The following is a 22,774-nucleotide window of genomic DNA, read 5'->3' as shown; positions in this document are numbered from 1 at the left end:
AGTTTACTTTGATCCCCCCTTAGAGCCCTGGACATATGGCAAACTTTCGTGCTTTTTCCCCAGGCTTTTCAGGTTTTTTTGTTTTTGTTTTTGTTTTCAGTGAAAGCAACAGCTCTTCATCACTCTGTATTTTGCAGAGGGCTCCATTTCAGCCTTTCTGCTTGCTGCAGGCAGAGACCAAGCCAATCTTCTCTCTTCCAGAGGGAGTGGTAACACTCCATGCTCTCATGTGCCGTTGGCCTATGTCTTCTTTAAAGAATCTTAGGACTGATAAGGCAAGACTGTCCAAACAAATTTAAATGAATAAGAATGTAACACTGGGAAATATTGGAAAAGAATAGTAGTGTGAACGTGGAGAAATTTCTTCCCCTTCTTATAGGGAAGTATTGGAGAGAAAGTCTGTAGTGCTTTTTCTCCAAATGAATGCCTCAGGGTTTATGTCAGTTTGTGCCCTTGCCTTAAGAAAAAGATGATAAGGTCTGCATTTTCTTTTCTCACCTTCATTCCTTTTTATGTCAGAAGTTAATTATCCAGTCTCTCTAATTATTACCAGCACACAGAGTCTCAGGGCCTGCAAGAGGTTCACAATTACATATGGGCTTTTATTTAGCAGTTTATACAGTATGGGCTTTGAGCCAATTTGAGAAACACTGAAAGCCATTATCATCTATCTGTAAAGTGCTTTGCCCTGTGTTTGCTGCCCTCAGAACAGTGGGTTACAAGAAAGCCACAAAATACTGGTGAAATAATTGGGCATGCAGTTCTGGGCATTTTATAGACAGCCATTTGCTAGCTGCACATCCATTGTGTGCTTATTGGCTTTTTTCTTTTGAGAAGTCAGGCAAGTTTTTCTTTTGTTCTGGAGAATCACTATCCTATTCCAGCTAATCATTCCCTTCAGAAGTTTTCTTTGCCATAATCCAATCTCCCAGAAGACAATTTGATTTTATTCCAAGTCTATGAGTGCCACATCCTTGTTGGCTGGGTCAGTCATTTCAGAGTGATATAGAGGGTTTTTCTTTCTTTCTTTTCATTGAGTCTAGGGATTGAGGAACTGGATTTCATCCAACAGTTGACTTTCTTCACTGTTCTTTCTCTTCTTTCTATCTCAGCATTTTTCCCCCGCCCCCAACCCCCTAGGTATTCATACTAGAAGTTATCCAAGCCTTTGGAAATACTGTTGTTTTACCTTTTATAGTCTTTGGTAGACTGTTTCTATCTTGTATGTGAACTACTGTTTGGCTATGAAGAAAATTCTTTGAAATTATTTCAGTCTCTTGACAGTGATATAAGATTATATCATCTTTTCACTAGGTAAAAGACAACAGCAATATGCCTTCTTAGAAAATAAACAGCATCACACACCAATCGACAAGGTACCACGGGAAACCTCCAGTCCATGAGTGAGTGGAATAATGAGGGGAGGCCTGAGTTTTGTTGAATTCCCAGACCTCACATACCCTACTGGACTCAACTGCACATTTGGCTGTAGATTCTAAGAGTAAACCATACCCTTGTGTTGTTATATGGAAAGAAACACATAAGTTACAAAGGAAACACATAAGCCTCAGGGATGCTTTGCCCAGAGCACGTGAGCCAATTTTGTGGCCAGACTTAGCATAAACTGAGATTTGCCAGCAGACCCAGAAATCTGCCTTTGGTGTTCCTGAGTTAATACCATTTTCCCTCAAGACAAAAGACATGCCACCTAGAATGGGGCCTCGGATGCAGAACTGGTTAGAAATGAGAAAGTCCTTTCTAATGACAGAGATTCCATTTGCGCTGCACGCTGATTGCAAGAGCAGTTTTGTGGGGCTCTCAGGCCTCACTAGGGATATATTTGCGGGAGAATGTGATGAGGATGGCAAAGCGGTACCTCATTGTCTCCCTGGGCTTCTTGCACAGATGTGCTGATTTAACTCAAGGATATGCTGAAAAGACATTTCTCTGCATGGAGTACAGCTTACAGAGAGAAGCACTCTTGCAGTCCATAAGAATGAGGAGATGACTATTTGACCCAAGAGCATTTATTCCCCACTGGAATAAATGATCTCAAGGTTTGATAATTATAATTGTTGTGGTTGGGCTGAAAGTAGGCCTCTCTCTTCCTAGGCTGACTGGGTAAAATGGTCTCTTGGTTGATGTGAGCATTACAAGTGTGAATTTGCTGATGTGGTTGGTCCACGTGATATTTCAGGAGAGGTGGGCACTGTGTCTGGCCTGTGGGATGGCAGATAATTGGCTACGTGTAGGGGCAGAGAAACAGTAACATACTTTAAACAGCCACTTGCCCCGTCCCCTCCTTCTTGCAGAGAATTGTGGGTAACATACTTTAAACACCCACTTGCCCCGTCCCCTCCCTCTTGCAGAGAATTGTGGGATAATTTGCTCTAAAGTAACTCCTATCATAAAAGAAAACATATTCTCTTGGCATGGGCAGGGCCTGTAGTAACATGATGATTGTATATACTACTTTTCCTAAGGAAATTCTGGTTTTATCAAATGAACAACCTGGCAGTACAAAACTCTTCTAATTTTTCTCTTACCTTAATCTCCTATAAAAGACATTCAAACAGCTTGAATGAACAGGTTCCATTTTATGTCAGGTTTTCTGCTTCATTCAAATAGAAGCCACTTTCAGTGCACTTTGTTAAGAACATACGATGCTGTTATCTCTAGGGCGCATTGTTTAGGAATTGACAGGTATATGAAAGATATATGAATCCTCTCACTAGGGGAAGTTTGTTACTTCAGGAAAGGAGTTTTGGTTTTCAAGAATTAGACACACTACTAAAATACCTGTAAATTACGGTGAAATATTACACTTGGCTAGCTACCCTCTCACCAGTCTAGCTTCATTCAGCCAGCTTTTCAGCAACTCAAAACACTTTACAATTTGGCTACAGCTGTTTGAGAAACTTGCCAGCCTTGAGTGTGACATTATTTTCTCCTTATTTACTATTTTGTCTCTGATGCAGACCCTTAAAGTTAAGGGTCCTAAAGCATCTTTTAGAAACAACAATGAAAACAAAGTCAAAGTGGAATTCAGTTTATGAAAGCATTCCAACTCACTCGTACAGGTTGAATCCGTGTTTCCACTTATCTTTTCACCGATGTGATGGGTCCCTCTCGTCATTGAACAGAGCTTTACTAAGCACTCAGTGCTAAGCACTGGCAAGAATGCAGACCTTTACCAAAATCTGTATTTCCTCCCCTGAGTGTGACCCTCCCACCAAATAATCCTATTGTTTCCCATACTACTGGTTGTGAGAACTTTTTTGAATTTATTTCATAAGAACTTCCTTTTTCTCCCATGTGTAGGTGACCCTCTTCCTCCATGGTGGGAACATGGGTGCATGGGTGGTACCGGGGGGAGGGGAGTAGGGAAAGAAGCTGTCAGTTCATTCTGTGTGGGAAATGAACAGTTTAAGCTTCCTTGAGTAGTGTAGCACGGGTTCTCTGTAATTCTCAGTTTCTCCATTTTGGAAACGTCTTTTCTAAAGTGGAACCACACTGGCTTTAATCCATTTCATACATTTAGAGTTTTACTGAAATAGAACGGCAAGTAAGGGTATGTAATTTGGATTCGTGTGTAACAGTGCTCAAATCTGGGCTCACCACTTACAATCTGTGTATCTCTGAACAAATTCCATTATCTCTCTGAACTCAGTTTTTTCATTGTAAAATAAGGCTGATAATCATAGCAAACCTATTACATTGTTTTGAAGATTAAATTGAATACTAAATGTGTACTGTCTGTTACATAGTAGTTCCCTTTCTTTTTTTTTTTTTAAATATAATAAATCTGCCAGGAAACTAGTATCTCTATTCGAAATTCTGCATTCACTTCTTGACATCTCAACATCAGGTGTCAAACTGGCAAAAGTGAAGGAAATTTAGAAGAAAGGGAGTGGAAGCAATTGATGTCATAAGATTTATTTACACAAGTAATAAGGATAGATGTATTTTTGTATAAACCATGTGGAGAACACACTTCTGCAAAGAATTCAAATATAAAAGCATTTTAAATTTAATTTTTAAGTTAATTTATCAAAATGCTTATGCTTTTATTCAAGGATTTTGAAGTCTTTACCCACATTTTCAGTAAGTTTTCAGAATCCCATGAGGAAGGTATTATCTCTAAATTGTGGATGGGAGAAAAAAAGATGCATAGAGATAATGCATCCACACAATGGATGAGGAGTGGAGACTAGTGCGGGCTCTCGTCAGGCCTTCACTGTTCTGGTCCAGGAGGCTGAATGTACAAGGTCACCAGTAACTATTCAGGAATGTAACACATGCCACCTTGGGTCTCCTTCGCAGGATCTGTTCAAATAGGAGGGATTAATCAACCAGTGACCTGCCACTTTCACTGACCTATGTCCAGCATAACCTCCATGCTTGGTGGCTATAATCCTTCTTTTGTCCCATTCCCTTCATTGTACTCACTTGTACTCTCCAAACCACAACTCTGGTTAAATCCAACTCTCTAATTTCTCCAGGCCAGCACCCATATGACTTAAGAAAAATATGTAACGAGGCTGACTAGTCTCCTTAAATTCTTGACCTTGAACCTCATCTGGGCTCTGAGTGCCCACCGACAATCATTCCAAACTTTCCCTATTCTGCTCTGCTTGATAGCTAGTTTACTCTTTCCTCCTCCCCAAGCTTCAACACTTTCATTACCTTCATTTTTACAGAGAAAATTGGGGCATTGAAAGAGCATTTCCACAGCTTCTCATGACATTTACTTTCAAAGCCCTCTAGGGTCTGCACCCACATACTCTGCTGTGACCATGGGTGGGTGTCTGTACCCCTATCTCAGCCCCCCGGGTCCCGTCTTCTCTCAGCTACTCAAGGACATTCTTCCAGAAATTCTCCCCTCCCTCTCTGATGTCATTAGGGTTTTGTTTGTTTGTTTGTTTTACTGGTCTACTGGGTCATTACCATCAGCATTCAAACATGTGGCTGTTTTTATCTTACTAAAAACAAAAAACCAAAACAAAACCCAAAACAAGCAAGAAAACAACTCTTCTTTGACTTCACTTCTTCCAGCTCTTGTTGCCCAGTTTCTTTGCAGCAAAACTCTTTGAAGCAGAGTGGTGTAAACTCAGTTTCCAATTTCTCTCCTCCCATCTCTTTTCAATTTGGCTTTTATCCCCCTACTGTCCTCAAACTGCTCTTGTCTGGGTCACTGATGTCTTCCTTATCGTGAAATATAGTGGCCATTTCTCAGTGCCCATCTTAGTTCTGTAGCAATGGGCACACTGCTCTGTCTTCTCTTTAATAGACTTTCTTCCACTGGCTTCTAGGATATCATGCCCTCTGTTTTCTTTCTACACCATTGGCTCCTCCTTCTCAGGTGCCTTTGCTTGTTCCTTCTCATCTCCCAGACCTCTTAACATCGACGCGCCCAGGGCAGAGTCCTTGGATGCTCTATCTGTGATCTCATACAATCTTGTGGCTTAAATGAACAAACAAATAAAAAATAACTCCCAAATTTATGTCATCCCATCAGATCTCTCTTACTGTCTCCAAAGTGATATTTTTGATTATTTTCTGCTTAGATGTCTAATAGATATTTCAAATTTAATGTCTCTGAAGCTGAGCTTCTGAATCCATCTTTGGATGACAGCAAATCCATCTTTCCAACTGCTCTTTCTCTCATACCCCACATCCAGTTTATCAGAAAATATTGTTAGTTCTTTCTGCAGTGTATCTCCAGATATGCCAGAATTTGGCCACTTCTCACCACCTTGACTACTCCCACTGGTCCAGGGCTCTGTCACCTCCCCTCTTACTTGATAGCCTTGTCACGTGGGCCTCCTGCGTCTGCCCATATCCCTCTGCCCATCCCCCACTGCTTTACTGTTTACTCAAAATATAGCATCCAGAGTGAACCTTTTTAATGTGTTAGTCATATTATGTCACTTTTCTACTCAAAATCTAGCAGTAGGTGCCACTTGGGATAAAACCCAGTCCTTACACTGTTGTACAAAGCCTTCCATAGTCAGACCCCATGCCCCTCTCCATCCTGTTACTGTGCCTCGTGTCCACTCCACCCGGGCAGCACAGCCCTCCTTGCTTCTTCAAACTTGTCAAGCATGCTTCTGTCCTAGGACTTTTGTACGTCTCTCAGGAACCTTCTCCCCCAAATGTGCACATGGCTAACCACTTAACTTCATTTAATCCTTTGCTCAAATATCAGCTTCTCCATGGAGTCTAACCTGACTGTCCGATTTAAAATTGCAGCGCGTACCATCTGCACATTCCTGAGTCCCTTTGCAATACTGGATATTTTTCTATAGTCCTAGTCACCTCCTGATATCTGTTGTATGATTTGCTTATTTATTATGTCTATTGTTTCTTGTCTTTATCCTGCCAGAATTCAAACTCCCCAAGGGCTAGAATCTCCTGCTTTTTTCACTGATACATCCTGAGTAAGTACAGTTGTATCAGGCAAAAAGTGGATGCTCGAAACACATTTGCTGAATGAATAAATGATTTTAGGGATCCTGCTGCAGTTATAGACAGGGTTCGCATTGGAATATTTTGGGGTTCGTGGTTTTCCATTCCTGGGCTGACATTATTCTTTGCTGGAAAGAGTCAGGATATTCTGTGGGGCACTATTGTGGAACCCTGACCCAGTATGGATTTCACTTGGAGGACTCCAAAATTCTTTTTTCCTAAGATTTTACAAAAGTATCCCACATGTTTAGCACATTATCTGGTACATTAGCGAATGAAGGAAAAAAGCTCCAGACTTTATCTAGACTTTGCATTCTTGTAAAATAATATGAGTTCTAGAACATACTTCCTGGAGAGCAGGGAACCAGCTGGGTCTCCGTTGTGGCCAGCTCCTTGGACCTCGTGGCCACTTGGCATATACTGCGGCATTGGACATATATTGGACTATGCAAAGATTGTTAAATAGTTCATGCTGAGGTGGAAACAGCGCAAGCTTGAAGTCAGACAGATGTAGGATCAGGTCAGATCCTAGACTTAACGCTCCGAACCTCTTTTTCTTTACTATAAAGTCATTGCAAGGTTCAAATGAGACAGTGTAATGTTGCCAGCTCAGGGCAGGCACGGAGCAGGACCACTAAGGGTGAATTTTTTTTCCCTGGAAAAGAACTCTCTGCATTAACTCCTGTTATATTATTTTCTGGGCATCACAAAGGAATTTACCTTGCCTCAATATATGAACATACACCAAAGAGATGAATTTATGAACTGGAAGAAACAGAACAAAGGACTTCTTGCTTCTCTTTTATTAACTCTGAACGCCTCAGATTTACAATAGAAATTACAAGACTACAGTAGTTCTCCAGGGAATATCAATGAAAAAACCGCACATCATCAATTCTGGAGATAAAAGAACTCAGTAGCCATTTAAATTTCCACTAAGGATATGTGATTGTGAACATTTATTGAGAACCTACTGTGAGCAGTATTAGGTGTCTTGTAGAACCGAACATAGAAGAGATGTTAATAGCACTGGGTGAAATATTTCTATCAAGACTGCGGAAGTGCTTCTAAGGGACTTTCTCAGAGATTGTTAGGCACACTTTAGAGGATGCTGTTAGGAAGCTTTTAGGGGAGTTGTGCAAATGCATAGTCAGCTTAAAGCTGTTAAACACATTAATTAAAGCCAATTATTCTCGAGTGGTGGCCGTAGTTTCAATTGAAAATGACTCCACCGCATCTGTTTCCTTCAGGCACAAATTTAGGCTTCACTTGAGAGAGTGTGTAGGAGATCAAGGATTTAAAAAAAAATCCTTAGGAATGGTAAGAAATTCAATTCCTGTGTAGTCCTCTAAAAATCACCTACCCATTTAGTGCTGCAATTCATTCACCTGTGAAATAGAAACAGTAACAATGCAAACAAGAATTATTTTTCTGGAACTTCTAATCGAAGTTCTCCAAAATTGAAGTGGGCTGAAATTGGCTTTGGAAATTATAACGCAGTGTAATGACTGAGGAAGCTCAATTTCATTAGAAGGCTAAGTATAGACTGAACCAGTGCTTCTTCCTGTTTCCCTGAAGTTGTTGCTGCTTACACCAGGAAGACAACACTTTGGTAGCCAGTGCGAGTAATACCAGCTTTGAATTGAATTTGTCTAGTCTTCCATACTGAGTTATTTTCAGCCATTCAGAAAAATATACAAATGTCACACTTCTAATGATGCAAAACCAGTTTGGACTATTGGAACAATTTTAATTTATTTTCAAATAATTGCAACTAAACAACTGCTGCTTTCTAAGTATTAACTGGGTTGACATAAGCGATGACTTTAAGATACACTTTAGTTTTTAAATTAAAAATCTTTTAACATCTTTATTGCTTTACAATGGTGTGTTAGTTTCTGCTTTATAACAAAGTGAATCAGCTATACATATACATATATCCCCATGTCTCCTCGTTCTTGTGTCTCCCTCCCAATCTCACCCCTCTAGGTCACAAAGCACCGAGCTGATCTCCCTGTGCTTTGAAGCTGCTTCCCACTAGCTATAAGATACACTTTAAAAGTGCGGCAGTGATTAAGTTACATATATAATTTGGTATGTCCTCATCAACAGCTAGGTGAAAAACCAGAACACAAAATTGAAATCAAAACATGATCTTAATTATGCAGAGATATTTATATACTTCACATTTTCTTCATGTATGTATGCAATAGAAAAATATTGGAAGTAGACATGGCAAATGTTAGCAGTGGTCATCTCTAGGTGATGAGATTACTGGTGTTCTTCTGTTTTCTTCTTTGTATTTTCAATGCTTTCTGGGTTCCAGTGAAAATCTATGAGTCTGATAGTAGTAGAGAAAAGCCATTAAAATTGTGCTTAGATGTACTTTGCACAGGGCCAGGGGCATAGAACAGTAAATGCTGAGTGAATGAATGGGTCGATCAGGAAAGCTAACGAGCTTTACCAATTCTCTGGCAGCTTTGTCCATCTTTCTTGTAGGATGAGAGTAAAATGTCACATCATGAAGGTTTTGTTACAAAATAAATGATGACGTGTTATAAATCAGTACCATATATTATAAGCATGGACTAATCAAGTCCATTTTGTGAAGAGACGGCCCTAATTGCTTTTTTTTTTTTTTTTGCCGTACACGGGCCTCTCACTGCCGAGGCCTCTCCCGTTGTGGAGCACAGGCTCCGGACACGCAGGCTCAGCGGCCATGGCTCACGGGCCCAGCTGCTCCGCAGCATGTGGGATCTTCCCGGACCAGGGCACGAACCCGTGTCCCCTGCATCGGCAGGCGGACTCTCAACCACTGTGCCACCAGGGAAGCCCCCTCATTGCTTTTAATTTCACGCCTTCCCTTACCGTGCTTGCTAATTGGCGATGTTCTACTGTAGGCAAATCAGTTGGCTGAAAAAGTCAGTTATGTGGAAAATACTGTAAATAACCTTTTTCAGCTCAATTAAACAATTTTGGCATGATACCCCAGGATTTAAGGAACAAGTAATTCACTACAGCAGTTAAAAACCTCTGGGTCCAATCCAGAAAACCTTATACAGACAAAATTCTCACTTTCGTCAGCACTAATCTTATACTCCCAAGGGTATCAGGATAAGGCTAGAGATGAAATCCTATGTGGACAAAAGAAGAGGATGTGAGCTAACACTTACTGAATGCTGCACGCACTATCATTATTCTTAGTTTCCAAAGTAAAAATGGTGTTGGACACACACACTACTATATATAAAATAGGTAACCAACAAGGACCTGCTGTATAGCACAGGGAACTCTACTCAGTATTTTGTAATAACCTACAAGGGAGAAGAATCTGAAAAGGTATATATATGTGTGTGTGTGTGTGTGTGTGTGCGTGTGTGTGTGTGTGTGTGTGTGTGTGTGTGTGTGTGTGTATCAGTGGTTTTCAATGGGCAGTAGTCCCCTCTGTGGGATATTTGACAATGTCTGGAGGCATTTTTGGTTGTCCCGTGTGTGTGGGTTGCTACTGGCATCTAGTGGGTAAAGGCCAGGGATGCTGCTAAACATCCTACAGTGCACAGTACAGTTCCTCACAACAAGGATTACCTGGCCCCAAATGTCAATCATGCTGAGAGTGAGAAACCCTGATGTGGATCAGTGGTTCTCAGAACGTGGTCCCCAGACCAGCAGTATCAGCATTAGCTGGGAACTTGTCAGACACGTACACTCTCAAAGCCTCACCTTGGGCCTCCTATTCAGAGTGGGCCCAGCAGCTGTACTTTAACAAACACTCTGGGGGATTCTGATACATGCTAATGTTCAAGAGCCACTGAAATGGATATTTCCATCTTCTTTTTCAGCCACTTTAAAAAATGTGCTTTAAAAAAATTCTTGCTTTCTGTTCAACCTTTGTCTTTGACCAGTAGCTAAAGTCTGAAACCAAGACCCTTCACAGACTCCAATTTCTTCTACCCTCAAGAACCTTCTTGTCTGGTGGCCTCTCTCTGGTTCTCTGTCCCAAAGAAACCCCCTTCCCAGGAACAAGCGTCTCTTCTCTTGCATTGTTCTAAAATACTGACAACAGCCAGTTCTGTGCTTTGGTCTCCCACAACTGGTCCACCACACAGCTTGTCTAAAGCTAGAGCTTTGTCCTCCAGTGAGTCAGTGCTAGTAAGTGGAGGTTTCACGCAGTTGCTCAACATGTGGCATCAAAGGGCTTTTGAGGTTAGCGCTCTGGGTCTTCTTTAGTTTTGAACCTGTTACACCCACTTTTTCAGGAGTTTGGGGCGGTATCCCTGTTCCCAGTCTGTCTCCTCACACCCGCCAAATCATTTACACTTGGGGTTTCACTCAAAACTAAAATCCGCCCTGTAAAATGACTCACAGTGCACATCTCAGATGATGGGGAGTTAGCATAGGCTTCTTCATGTATGAACAAGTGCACCACCCTTTCTTCCTGCCTGTAGTACAAGAAATGGAACTTCCAAAATTGTGAGACCAGGAGCTGAATTTTATAACTTATACCTTTTGGTAACTTGAGAAGGACCTTTAGTCCTTAAGAAGTACTAGTTAGGAAGGCATTTGATTTGCCAATCTGTCCTTTCTCCATCATGCATTTAAACTCTTATTTCAGTGAAGGAAAAAAACAGGTTTTGAATAAGCTTTTATGATGGAGTGGAGAAATGCAAATCTTATAATTAAGAACTCAGTCTTCATTATGAGCCTGCAAATCATACAATAAAATAAATCTGGCAGACATGGCCAAATGTTCTTACTCGATTAATTTGGAAATATATTCATCTGTTGTGGGCTGCTATTGAAGCTGACAGTTTTGCTTTTCTTCATCTCTGTTAAGGTTTCTGGGAAGTAGTGCTGCCAAAGGCAGTGAGAACCTGAACAGGGCAATTGTCGCAGATGTGGAGGAGAGGTGGACCATGTCACCACCTGGAGTTTTCTTCCTGAATCACCCCCTTCATTTCCATGAGTGGTGGAGATTTCTACCGATCATAAGGCTTTTCGACCAGGTGATGGCCACAGAGCCACAATGAAGGAAGCATTAACGTACATCCCACATTGAAGATAAACTTGTGTTCCGACCTGCCACCTTGTCTCCTCACATCTCATTCAGTGGCATTCTTCTAGAATGGAGCGGTAGTCATGCTCTTCATGGCCCTAGACTCCTTTCTTTTTCTTGGTGTCCATAAAGGAGGGGTTGGGATCTGAATTTATTGTCAGCTTTTATCGAGTTTATTGACATAAATTTGCCTACTTTTTAAGTAGGCAGGTTTTTTTCCCCTTAAAAGTAGCCCCAGTGTGGCTTCTTATGCTTTGAGGTAGCAGAACCTGTTTCTGCTCTTTAAAAAGTAGTGAGGTTTCTGGGTTTCTTAAAGATGATCAATAAATTACACGCAGACAGATTCCTTCATAACAGTGATCACCCATCGGAACAGACAGTTTAGGGATGACACTAATCTAGCAGCCTTGTTTTGTGAGTGTGTTTGCAAGGAGAAAGCAGTTTTTAATTCCCTAAATCTGTGCTTTGAGGGGAGGGGTTAGTGTGGGTGGTGATAGTCCTTGTTGAGGGGGTGTGTGTGTCCCTGACTGCAGTAGACAGTGTGGGGGATGGCATGGACTCAAGGAAGGAATAGGTGTTTCAGAGTAAGAAACAGTGGGTTGCTGGGGTGAAATCCTTCAGGCATTTATCAAATGCTTTCTAGGTCAGGCTTCCCTTTTTGGAACCCCTGCCTTAAACACTTTTTTGTCCTTAGCCATCAGTCATTTCTCAATGCCACTGTTAATTCCTTTCCAAACAGACCCTTTCCAGAAGAGTTGCCTATCTGTACTCTGCCACTATCATGCTTATCAGAGAATTCAAGGTTCTGTTTCATGAGCACCGGTAAATGTAAGATACATTAATGTACCCGCATAAAATTTAGTTTCCACTCCTAAAACCTCTAGAAAGAAATAGAAGGGATATGGGGCACATCTCTTGCTCTGTTAATATGATTTTACACCATGCCTGTCACATTGCTAGAATGCAATAGTTTGTATCTTGAATGAATGAGTATGCAAGCAAAGATGAATTTGACTCCATTAGAAAAGCTAATATGGTTACCAAGAACCAATAGAAACAAGGGGTGCTCTTACTGGTCACTTAAACCATTCCTTTCTCTTGAAATGAAATTGTACATAATTTACTTCAGGTACAATATGAAAGAGAATTTTACAGTTGCCTTGTTCAACTGAGTTATCCATCCCAAACAGGACAACTTTGCCTAAACTAATGTAGTGACTCTGCTCCCCAACAATAGGCTCGAGCTTGTTCTACTTCTAGACTGTTGCTTAAGGATACAGAGGGGCAGTTACCCAGGTTAGATGAGAATACTGATGGTAGGCAGATTTCAACTCAGTATCTTGGGGGGAAAATAGGAGAGTAAGAGCCACATCTGACAGCCAAGAGAGCTGATATAGGTAGGGATAAATGTTACCCGACCTTCTAAATTCTGCATTGCTCCCTTCATATCTCTCTTCTGGAGAGTTTCTCTCCCCTTTGATGGGTCCCTTCATCATTGTTTTCAAAGTTAAACACCTTCCATTCTTTTCTAGTAGTTGGTAGATGTTTAGATTGTCTAACTTTCTAAACTGACTGACCTATTCCCTTATTAGCTGGGTACCTTGAAGAGCTTGATAAATAGATGGCTTGGCAAAATACGAGATTTGGGGTTTTTAAAAGGTCCCTGCCAGGTCAATTTATCAGATCAATTTCAACTGCTTATCTTGCTGAACATCATGCTTATTGCCATAGCAGAGGGAGAGGTGCTAGCACGTACTGCTTAAATTCACACTCAGTTTGCTTGAGTTTCAATCCTCCTTCCATCACTTTCTAGCTGTGTGACCTTAGGCAGGTTACTTAACTCTTCTGTGCATCAGTTTCTCCATTTGTAAAATGGGGTTAATAATACTATATTTAAAATGGATAACCAACAAGGACCTACTGTATAGCACAGGGAACTCTGCTCAATGTTATGTGGCAGCCAGGATGGGAGGGGAGTTTGGGGGAGAATGGATTCATGTATATGTATGGCTGAGTCCCTTTGCTGTGCATCTGAAACTATGACAATATTGTTAATCAGCGATTCTCCAGTGTAAAATAAAAAGTTAAAAAATATAGCTCTATATCAAAAAAACAAGCAGCCCAATCCAGAAATGGGCAGAAGACCTAAATAGACATTTCTCCAAAGAAGACATACAGACTGCCAACAAACACATGAAAGAATGCTCAACATCATTAATCATTAGAGAAATGCAAATCAAAACTACAATGAGATAGCATCTCACACTGGTCAGAATGGCCATCATCAAAAAATCTACAAACAGTAAATGCTGGAGAGGGTGTGGAGAAAAGGGAACCCTCCTACACTGTTGGTGGGAATGTAAGTTGATACAACCACTATGGAGAACAGTATGGAGGTTCCTTAAAAAACTAAAAATAGAACTACCATATAACCCAGCAATCCCACTACTGGGCGTATACCCTGAGAAAACCATAATTCAAAAAGAGACATGAGAAAAAAAAAAAAAAAAAAGAGACATGTACCAAAATGTTCATTGCAGCTCTATTTACAATAGCCAGGACATGGAAGCAGCCTAAGTGTCCATCAACAGTTGAATGGATAAAGAAGATGTGGCACATATATACAATGGAATATCACTCAGCCATAAAAAGAAACGAAATTAAGTTATTTGTAGTGAGGTGGATGGACCTAGAGTCTGTCATACAGAGTGAAGTAAGTCAGAAAGAGAAAAACAAATACCGTATGCTAACACATATATATGGAACCTAAGAAAAAAAATGTCATGAAGAACCTAGGGGCAAGACGGGAATAAAGACACAGACCTAGTAGAGAATTGACTTGAGGATATGGGGAGGGGAAAGGGTGAGCTGTGACAAAGCGAGAGAGAGGCATGGACATATATACACTACCAAACATAAGGTAGATAGCTAGTGGGAAGCAGCCGCATAGCATGGGGAGATCAGCTCGGTGCTTTGTGATCACCTAGAGAGGTGGGATAGGGAGGGTGTGAGGGAGACACAAGAGGGAGAAGATATGAGAACATATGTATATGTATAACTGATTTACTTTGTTATAAAGCAGAAACTAACACAGCATTGTAAAGCAATTATACTCCAATAAAGATGTTAAAAATTAATAATAATAATTGGGGACTTCCCTGGTGGTACAGTGATTGAGAATCTGCCCACTAATGCAGGGGACATGGGTTCGATCCCTGTCCCGGGAGGATCCCAAATGCCACAAAGCAACTGAGCCCGTGTGCCACAACTACTGAGCCTGTGCTCTACAGCCTGCAAGCCACAACTACTGAGCCCACATGCCACAACTACTGAAGCCTGTGCGCCTAGAGCCCGTGCTCTGCAACAAGAGAAGCCACCACACCACAAAAAAAAGTACCCCTGCTCACTGCAACTAGAGAGGGCCCGTGTGCAGCAACGAAGAACCAATGCAGCCAAAAAAAAAAAAAAAAAATAGTACCAGTATCAGCATATAATTGTACTAAATGGGTCGATATGTGTAACACTCTTAAAACAGTCCCTGGCATATAGTAAGCACTTGGAAAATGTTTTTATTGTCCTTTTTGTCTGTCTCCCTGTAGGATTAAGATGGTTCCCAAACAGAGAAAGACATGGCTTCTTGTGGCAGCCATGGCTACCTCTCCATAGCATTATAGATTCTAACAGGGAAGTAGAGAAGCAGGGCTTAAAGACACTTCCCTGGAGGGAACTGTGAGGGAAGGAAACTTTAATTGACATAGTTTGCTTCTTTTTTTTCCCATTTTTATATTGATGGCTAACATATTTCTAGGGAAATTAAACATTTTTTATCAGTACAATTTGGGTACCTTTATTCTACCTAATCCATTTTTAGGAATGGGTGACAGTAAGATAATGCCTGACAGGTGGAGATTTATTTTTCTCATGACACGAGAAGTCTAGAGTATTGATTAATTGCTCAGTGGCTGAGGGTTTTTATGGTTGTGACTCTAATTCTTGTGGCCTTGTCTTCATATTTGTTACTTTACTGTCTGTCCCCTCCCACCTGAGAAAACCAAAGCTTTCCCAGGACTGCCTCCATCCCCACCCTACCTAATATCCAGGAACTTTCTACTAAGGTCTCATTGGCTAGAAACAGGGCACCCCACAAGCTCTAACTGCAAAGGAGGCTGGGAGAGTGGGGACAGGGTTGTCAGAATAGGTCTAAACAGATCATGATTTCACTGCTTGGAATTAGACACTGACTCTGTGCATTCTCAGAAATCTGTTTGCAAAGAAAGCGGGGGGCAAAGATGGGCAGTGGCCGGGCCGTTAGCAAAATGTCTTCTAAATCAGCATCCATTTTACTGTTCTTGCCTGTCTCAGTGGTAAGCACTTTTATTTGAAATAGCTTAATTATTGATCAAGACAAATTTATAAGTAGGTATCTCATCTTGTAGTTGAGAAAAATGAGGAAGCTAGTAGGTGATGGGGACATGATTCCAACTCAGGCCCTCTGATGTCATGCTGGTGCCCTCACCCACTTTTCCATAGTGATTATATTAGAGCTAGAGACAAAGTCATTACCTGGCACCTCCTGAGAAAATGAAACATGATTTGTCAGACTTATTACTAGAGAGAAGACTCCGGAGTTTTCTCCATGCGAGTCCTGAGCTGAGAGTTTCTTGTCACAGCAAGTGACCCAGAATTTCCACAAAGCACAGCCTCTCTTCTGAGCCCCGAGACACTTTCATCTCTGTACCCATTTCAGGAATTCTGTCTTGATCTTTTGTATCCTTCTGCCTGGGATCTCCTTTTTCTGTCAAATTATGGGCAAGTCCCAGGAAAGTATAACTCCTATAGTGTGGGTGACCCTGGCCATTTCTTGATTTGTGTCAATTACCCTTCTGTAATGAAATCTTTTCAAGAAACACACACAGTAAGTGTGCCTCCTTTCAGTGTTGGGGGGAGTTCACAGTTCACCCAGGATGCTGTTGCGTATTTTCCACTCGGATGACGCTTACCCTTGGTTTGAGGCCCGTCACCTCTGGCCTGTGTGTCTAACTGCACAACGGCAGAGGGTGTTGGTACTGTGCTCGCATGTAAAGGGAGTTTAGCAGGACTCTCACCGAGGAAATCTAGAAGCCTCTTGTTTAGACTAGAGAAACGCTAGGGCATTCATTTTTTTTACCTCTGCTTTTTGGCTGTGACGGACCTGGGCACACTGTGGTTAGCACAGTAAAATGCGATGCTCTCACACCTGTCCATTGGTATTGGGGAAGAAGACACTCTTCCCCTTTAATCCCCCCAATATCAACACATACTCTTAGCACTGGTCCTTCTCCTTTCCAACCTCCAACACAGAAATGAAAAGACATTCCGTGTATCTGACACATCACTAGCATTTCAGTCTAAGTGTTATCTGGTCTCCTCATAACCTTTCAGAATCTGAGACAGCTTTGGAGACCTTAGCACCACCGTCTAGAGCAGAGGTCAGCAAACTTTTTCTATAAAGGGCCAGATGGTCAATATTTTAGATTTTGCCGGTCATATGACTTGTCAAAAATACTCAACGCCATCTATAATATGTAAGTAAATGAGTATGGCTATGTTCCAATAAAACTTTATTTGTGGACTCTGAAATTTGAATGCCACATAATTTTCACATCCTAGAATCTTCTTCTTTTATTTTTTCCAACTATTTAAAAATGCAAAACACCTCCTTATCTCATGGATTGTCAAAAAAATTGGACTATGGGCTGTAGTTTCTTGAGCCCTGCTTTAAAGCACCTCTGTTTAATAGAATATTCTGTAATGATGGAAATGCTGTATAACATCAAACACTTGAAATATGGCTAATACAACCGAGGAGCTGAATTTTTAATTCTAATTCATTGAAATTGAAATCTGATTTTAAAGAGCCACCTGTGACTAGTAGCTATTGTATTGGACAGTCCAGAGCTCTGCTGTTTATCTGAACAAGATTCAAAATTTCCAGTTTTTGTGTCTTTTAGATTAGAATTTTAACTTCCTGGAAGAAAATGTCTGACTGGCCTAGTTAGGGCAAAATCACATAATGCAATAGACACTTGGCTTCTAGGAGTTCCCCTGTTGGTTGGGGCCAAGAGGGGGTGGTTCCTGCAGAAGAGAGCCTGAATATACAACACAACATGGGTTTGCTACAATTTCCTGAAGTCTTGCATTTCAAAAAGAGGTCTCTAATGGAAAGGAAAGGAATGATTTCAGAATGACACACTGTTGGTAGAATCAGCGCAGGAGAGAGATTTTGTGGCCGTACCTCATAATTCATACTGCAATGTTGACTTGTGTAACCCCTGGCCTGTTAGAAAATATAACTTATCATTTTAAAAGATGCTATTTGTGTAGTTGGTCAACAAGCATTATAAAGCATCTGCTATGTTCTAGGCACGGTGCTAGGTGCCCTTCACAAACGGTTTCAGATTTATTCTTCATCTCATGAACGTTCTCACACAAAATGCTGTTTTACGAAGAATTAAAATGAAATTAAATGACCTTATCATGAAAATGCTATGGATTATTGTTCTGTTACAGAGGGCATTTCAAAACTATATTATGAAAAAGTTAAGACTTGAGCCTTATGTCAACGTCTGAAACTCTGAAAAAGTTTATTAACATTCAGAGCTTAGTCTTTACAAATTAATGGCATGTTTACCAACTTAAGCTGCTGGTCATTCTTACCTGCTATTGGGAACCCCTTACCATCTCTGGAATGTCCTTATTTGTGTATGATGGGTGTGTGGAGATGGGGATACTAATTCTGAGTGAGAAATCGGGTAAGGCACCACTGACATTGCATTTAAGACTTAACTGGTAGGAAGGTGCAAGTTAGGAAGGTTTGGGAGTAGAGATTTCTAGGAACAGCAGTTGTAGAAGCTCTAAAGCAGGAGTGAGCTTTCTTTGTTAAAGGAAAGGAAGGTGGCCAGAGGGGCTTGGAGTATAATGTAGCAGGAGGACACTGAGAGGTGAATTCTGAGGACGGGCAATGGTCAGATCATGACACAAGGCATGTTAAGCACAGACCCAGGAAGGGATCTCATATTAGCATACAGTAGACATAAGTGACATCACTGACTTTGAAGACTCAAGACTGTTAGTTTATGGCTGAGTTGAAGGTGAGGGATCAGCCTTCATGGATGGACATGCATCCAACTGAAATAGAAAATAGGTTTATAGAATCATGTCCCCAGTTTCCTTTAAGGTATCGCAGACCAAGTGGTTCAGAATGAAATGTCTCATACGGAATGCACCAGAGGGATCTGGCTGTCCAGAAACCTCTGGCTATGTGTGAATTGGAATGCTGGTAAATTGAAGGACTCGGATGACCAAGAGATACTAGCATATCAAATCACAGAAGATGTAGAGCTAGGATATCTGACACAATTTGCTCTGAACAGAAATCAACAAAAATGCTAAAGAACTAGAAAGTAAAACAACAAACAAATCAAAACAAATGTACAAACCTATGAACTCTCTAGAGCCCCAAAGAAGCTGAATATGCCACTTAGTCTGTAGTCTGGTTGCTGGAGCCTGGCACAGCAAACCAAGGGTTTGAATCAGAATTGGTAGAGATGCCATGACCACAGTGTTTTAAATTTCTATGAATGAAAGAAAAAATAGGATTCCATGATAGAGATAATTCACTTATTTCATTATTAATGTTTGGAAATATACCTATAAACAAGGAATTTACAAGGTAGTGTTTTCCATGGAGGACATTGAAACCATTTTGAACACATTTATTTGTGGTGGTAAAGTGGGGATGACAATTATTACTGAAAAGGCAGGCGTACGTGACTATGGAGACAGAATGTGACTCTAAAGAACCTGTTCAAATCCATCAGCCCTGTCATACAGGCCACTGGTTTGAGGTTTCTGCCCAGTTTTTGAACACTGGCACAAAGGTGGTGTGATGTCACCATCAGATGTAACTTACTCAGTTCATTATGGGTATCAAAGTTATTAGAAATCACACTTTAGAGAATACAGACTTGGTGTTACAAAAAATGTTTTTTAATTTATGAAGATGCAAAATTTTTATTGCTAACAATAACAGTGGCTTAATAGTATGTAATACAGAAAAGTACTATAATCCCCAGAAAATGTTATCAAGATTTTAAGGCCTTTTTATGGTTATTTGAGGAAAGATAAGGCAACAATGCATATTTTCTAAGAACTTTAAATATAAAGCTTAAGAATTCCCAAGTTTTAAGTTGTTAACAAGGTCAGTTAGATATTTTGTGTATCTGATTCATCCCAACCATTCTACTTTACTTTTAACCATTGAAGAAGCTTCTTGATGACATGAGATGAGCATAAAAGTGGTAAAGGAAGGGGTTGCAAAGGCAGTGAATGTGGACTTGTAGTGTGGGTGTGGGGAGATGTGATCCATTTTCCAGACTCCACTGTATCTTTCTGTTTCAAAGATATAATTGGAAATTAAAAAATAAGCCACTATACTTAACTCAAGCACAAATGATAACTGTGGCCCAGGGATAAGATGTGATTTTTATTGTATAAATATTAACTATCATTCTCTTTCTAGCGAGGCTATTTCACTGTACCTGCTGAGCTGTATAATTTCTTGTAAGTTTCAAAATAAAACAAAAAATAAAACAAAAAACCCACTTCAGTTCTGCTTCTTCTAATTAAATTATATCTTATATTACATCTTTGCAGCTGAGTAATCACCAGCCAGTGCCTTCGGCCCTAGACGGTGTAGCTTAAGAGGACCATTTCTCCTGGCATTGTGATATTGATCAGCCTTGCTGCCTCCCATCAGATACACTTGGCCTTTTCTGGTAAGCCCAGTTCTCATATATCTCTGAGTCCCAAAGGCAAGCCAGGGATGAAAAGTCATTTTTCTGCAGTATGACAGAATGAAGCCCTACATAGAAATACCTACTCTAACTTCTTTTAAAAAGTGCTTACTTGACTGTAAAATAACTCAATTTTAGAAAATGCTCTTTTCCTATTCCCACAATCTTAGGCGCTTTCTTTTAGCACCATGCACATAATAGTAGAAGTAAAGTATGAACGGTGAAAATACCACCTGAGAAATGAATTATGGTTAAAATAATTGTTGAAGGAGAGCGAAGGTGATTTGAAGCCCACGCAGTTCTAACCCTCTGCTTCCCCCTAAAGGAGGATTCTGCCAGGAACACCATATGATATAATCGGGGGGAGGGAGGCTTTCCAAAGACCGCTGAGCACTTATATTCTGGTAACCAGGTCATGTCCTATCCTATTCCTGTAATCTTTTTTGACAAACAAGAACAAGTTTTCTTCACCTTTTGGACATCAGAGAAATCTGATGCCCCCAATATTGACTTTTTAATGTAATTGCAATCTTATTTGATGGAATTTCGAACAAATAGGAGTAACAGTCCTGGATGTCAATTCGAATATATGCCCATTAAAAGACTTGGTGATGCAAATACACGTACACACGTACAAATACTCTTTTGGAATGGAATGAAGTGATTCTGATGGTTTTAGATTCTTCTTTAGAAAGATCATCAATTATTTAAGTTTTGAATGCAGCCCTCCAGGGGAGAATGTAATCTATAAGTGGCTGAGATTTTCAATTATACCTAGTCATTTGTCAAATGTTCACTTCACTTAGCATGAATGTTTATTGATAATTTTTATAGTCTCTAGGTTACGATGTCTGATCTTTTTGATCACTTTTTTCTTTTAATATTTATATCTTCAGATATAATTAGTGATTGCTCATCAATTTAAAAAGCTACTTAATAGCCTTTAAATATGCATTTGTAAATGTCCTTGGCTGGTTTGAATGTCTTTGTGTGTGTGTGTGTGTGTGTGTGTGTGTGTGTGTGTGTGTGTGAAGTTCTTCTTAAATAGCCACAATACAAGAATAAAGCATTTAAGACTGGCTTAAATATACAAACTGTTCAGTTCAAACCTATGTAAATTATCTTGGGTTCAATTATGTTATTCCATCTGTTTTTATCATCTGTTGTTACAATACTTTATCATTTCTACATGGTATTAAAATGTAAATGAATCGAGAGGAAACACATCTGTGGACGGTTAGTTAATAAAACTACATTCGGTAAGTGAGCTGTCATAATAATTAATTAAATTTCACTGCCCATATACGCTTGTAATTGTATATTTAGTGTTTATTTGCATAATCACATAATGGGATCTATATGATTCATGCTTTGTTGAGCATAATCTGTATACACAAATTACCGCTTCCAAACGAGTTGCTGAATTTTATTTTTATACAGCAGGTTCTTATTAGTTATCTATTTTATCCATATTAGTGTATATATGTCAATCCCAATCTCTCAGTTCATCCCACCACCCACCCCTCCCCCCTGCTTTCCCCCCTTGGTGTCCATACATTTGTTCTCTACATCTGTGTCTCTATTTCTGCCTTGCAAACTGGTTCATCTGTACCGTTTTTTAGGTTCTACATATATGTGTTAATGTACAATATTTGTTGTTCTCTTTCTGACTTAACTCTGTATGACAGTAGGTTACATATTCTTAAAGTTCAGCAAAGTAACAGACTGAAAAGACAATTCAGGTTACAGACAAGTCCTGGCTCTGTTCTTTGAAATCCTGCTTTTAAAAGTGCACTGGTATTGTATTTAGTAGTTTTTGATCAGGGAAAGATTTGCTCTTTTGAAGAGGTGGTGTGAACAGGTTAGATTAGGTATTGTTCTGAGCCAGGTTATATTTTAGGACCCCACATATAAGAATTTTTGATTCACTAATATTCCAGTTAGTCTAATCCCACAAATAATTGATTCAATTTTTCAAAATGGAGCCTAGATAGTTGTTTTAGGACCATATCCTGGGGCAAAATTGTGCATACTGGCCTTAAACTCTTAGATGTATACAATTTACAACATTTGCTGAAGGTGACAGGGGACACTTTTCAGGAGTGACATACTGTAAACAGCAGGCTCTAGACACAATCTGTTTCGAGCAATGACCACCTCCACCTCCTCAAAACCCAGTCCTCTCCAGTTGCCCTGTGTTGAGCTGATCAAAATAACGCACAGCAAGTTTTGAGTGACAAAGGCTTAACCTCTCAGGTTTATCTGCGTATTGAAAATGAAGCTTTTAATTAATTAGATTTTAAAGATGTCAGTCTGCTCTAACCACTCCCATGCCTGCTACCATTTCCTGCCCCCCTCAGTGCATCGAGTTCAAGTTTAAAGTTCTCAGTGCATTTAGCATTGCCATCAGGTCCTTCAT

General features: G+C 40.2%; 1 long non-coding RNA gene across 1 annotated transcript in view; it reads left to right on the top strand.

The window, feature by feature from the left end:
* The window catches only part of LOC112406286 (uncharacterized), a 96,840-nt gene extending 76,503 nt beyond the window's left edge, over nucleotides 1-20,337 (top strand). The window contains exon 4 of the long non-coding RNA XR_003004528.1: nucleotides 20,216-20,337. This is a non-coding gene — a long non-coding RNA (uncharacterized LOC112406286). The remainder of the gene's footprint in view (nucleotides 1-20,215) is intronic.
* Nucleotides 20,338-22,774: the final 2,437 nt, after the last annotated feature.

Source organism: Neophocaena asiaeorientalis, unplaced genomic scaffold, assembly GCF_003031525.2.
Source record: "Neophocaena asiaeorientalis asiaeorientalis breed wild unplaced genomic scaffold, Neophocaena_asiaeorientalis_V1.1 scaffold36, whole genome shotgun sequence".
In the NCBI taxonomy this organism is placed as follows: Eukaryota; Metazoa; Chordata; class Mammalia; order Artiodactyla; family Phocoenidae; genus Neophocaena; species Neophocaena asiaeorientalis.
Note: the sequence above shows the minus strand (reverse complement) of the source record. Positions and strands in the feature narration are given on the sequence as shown.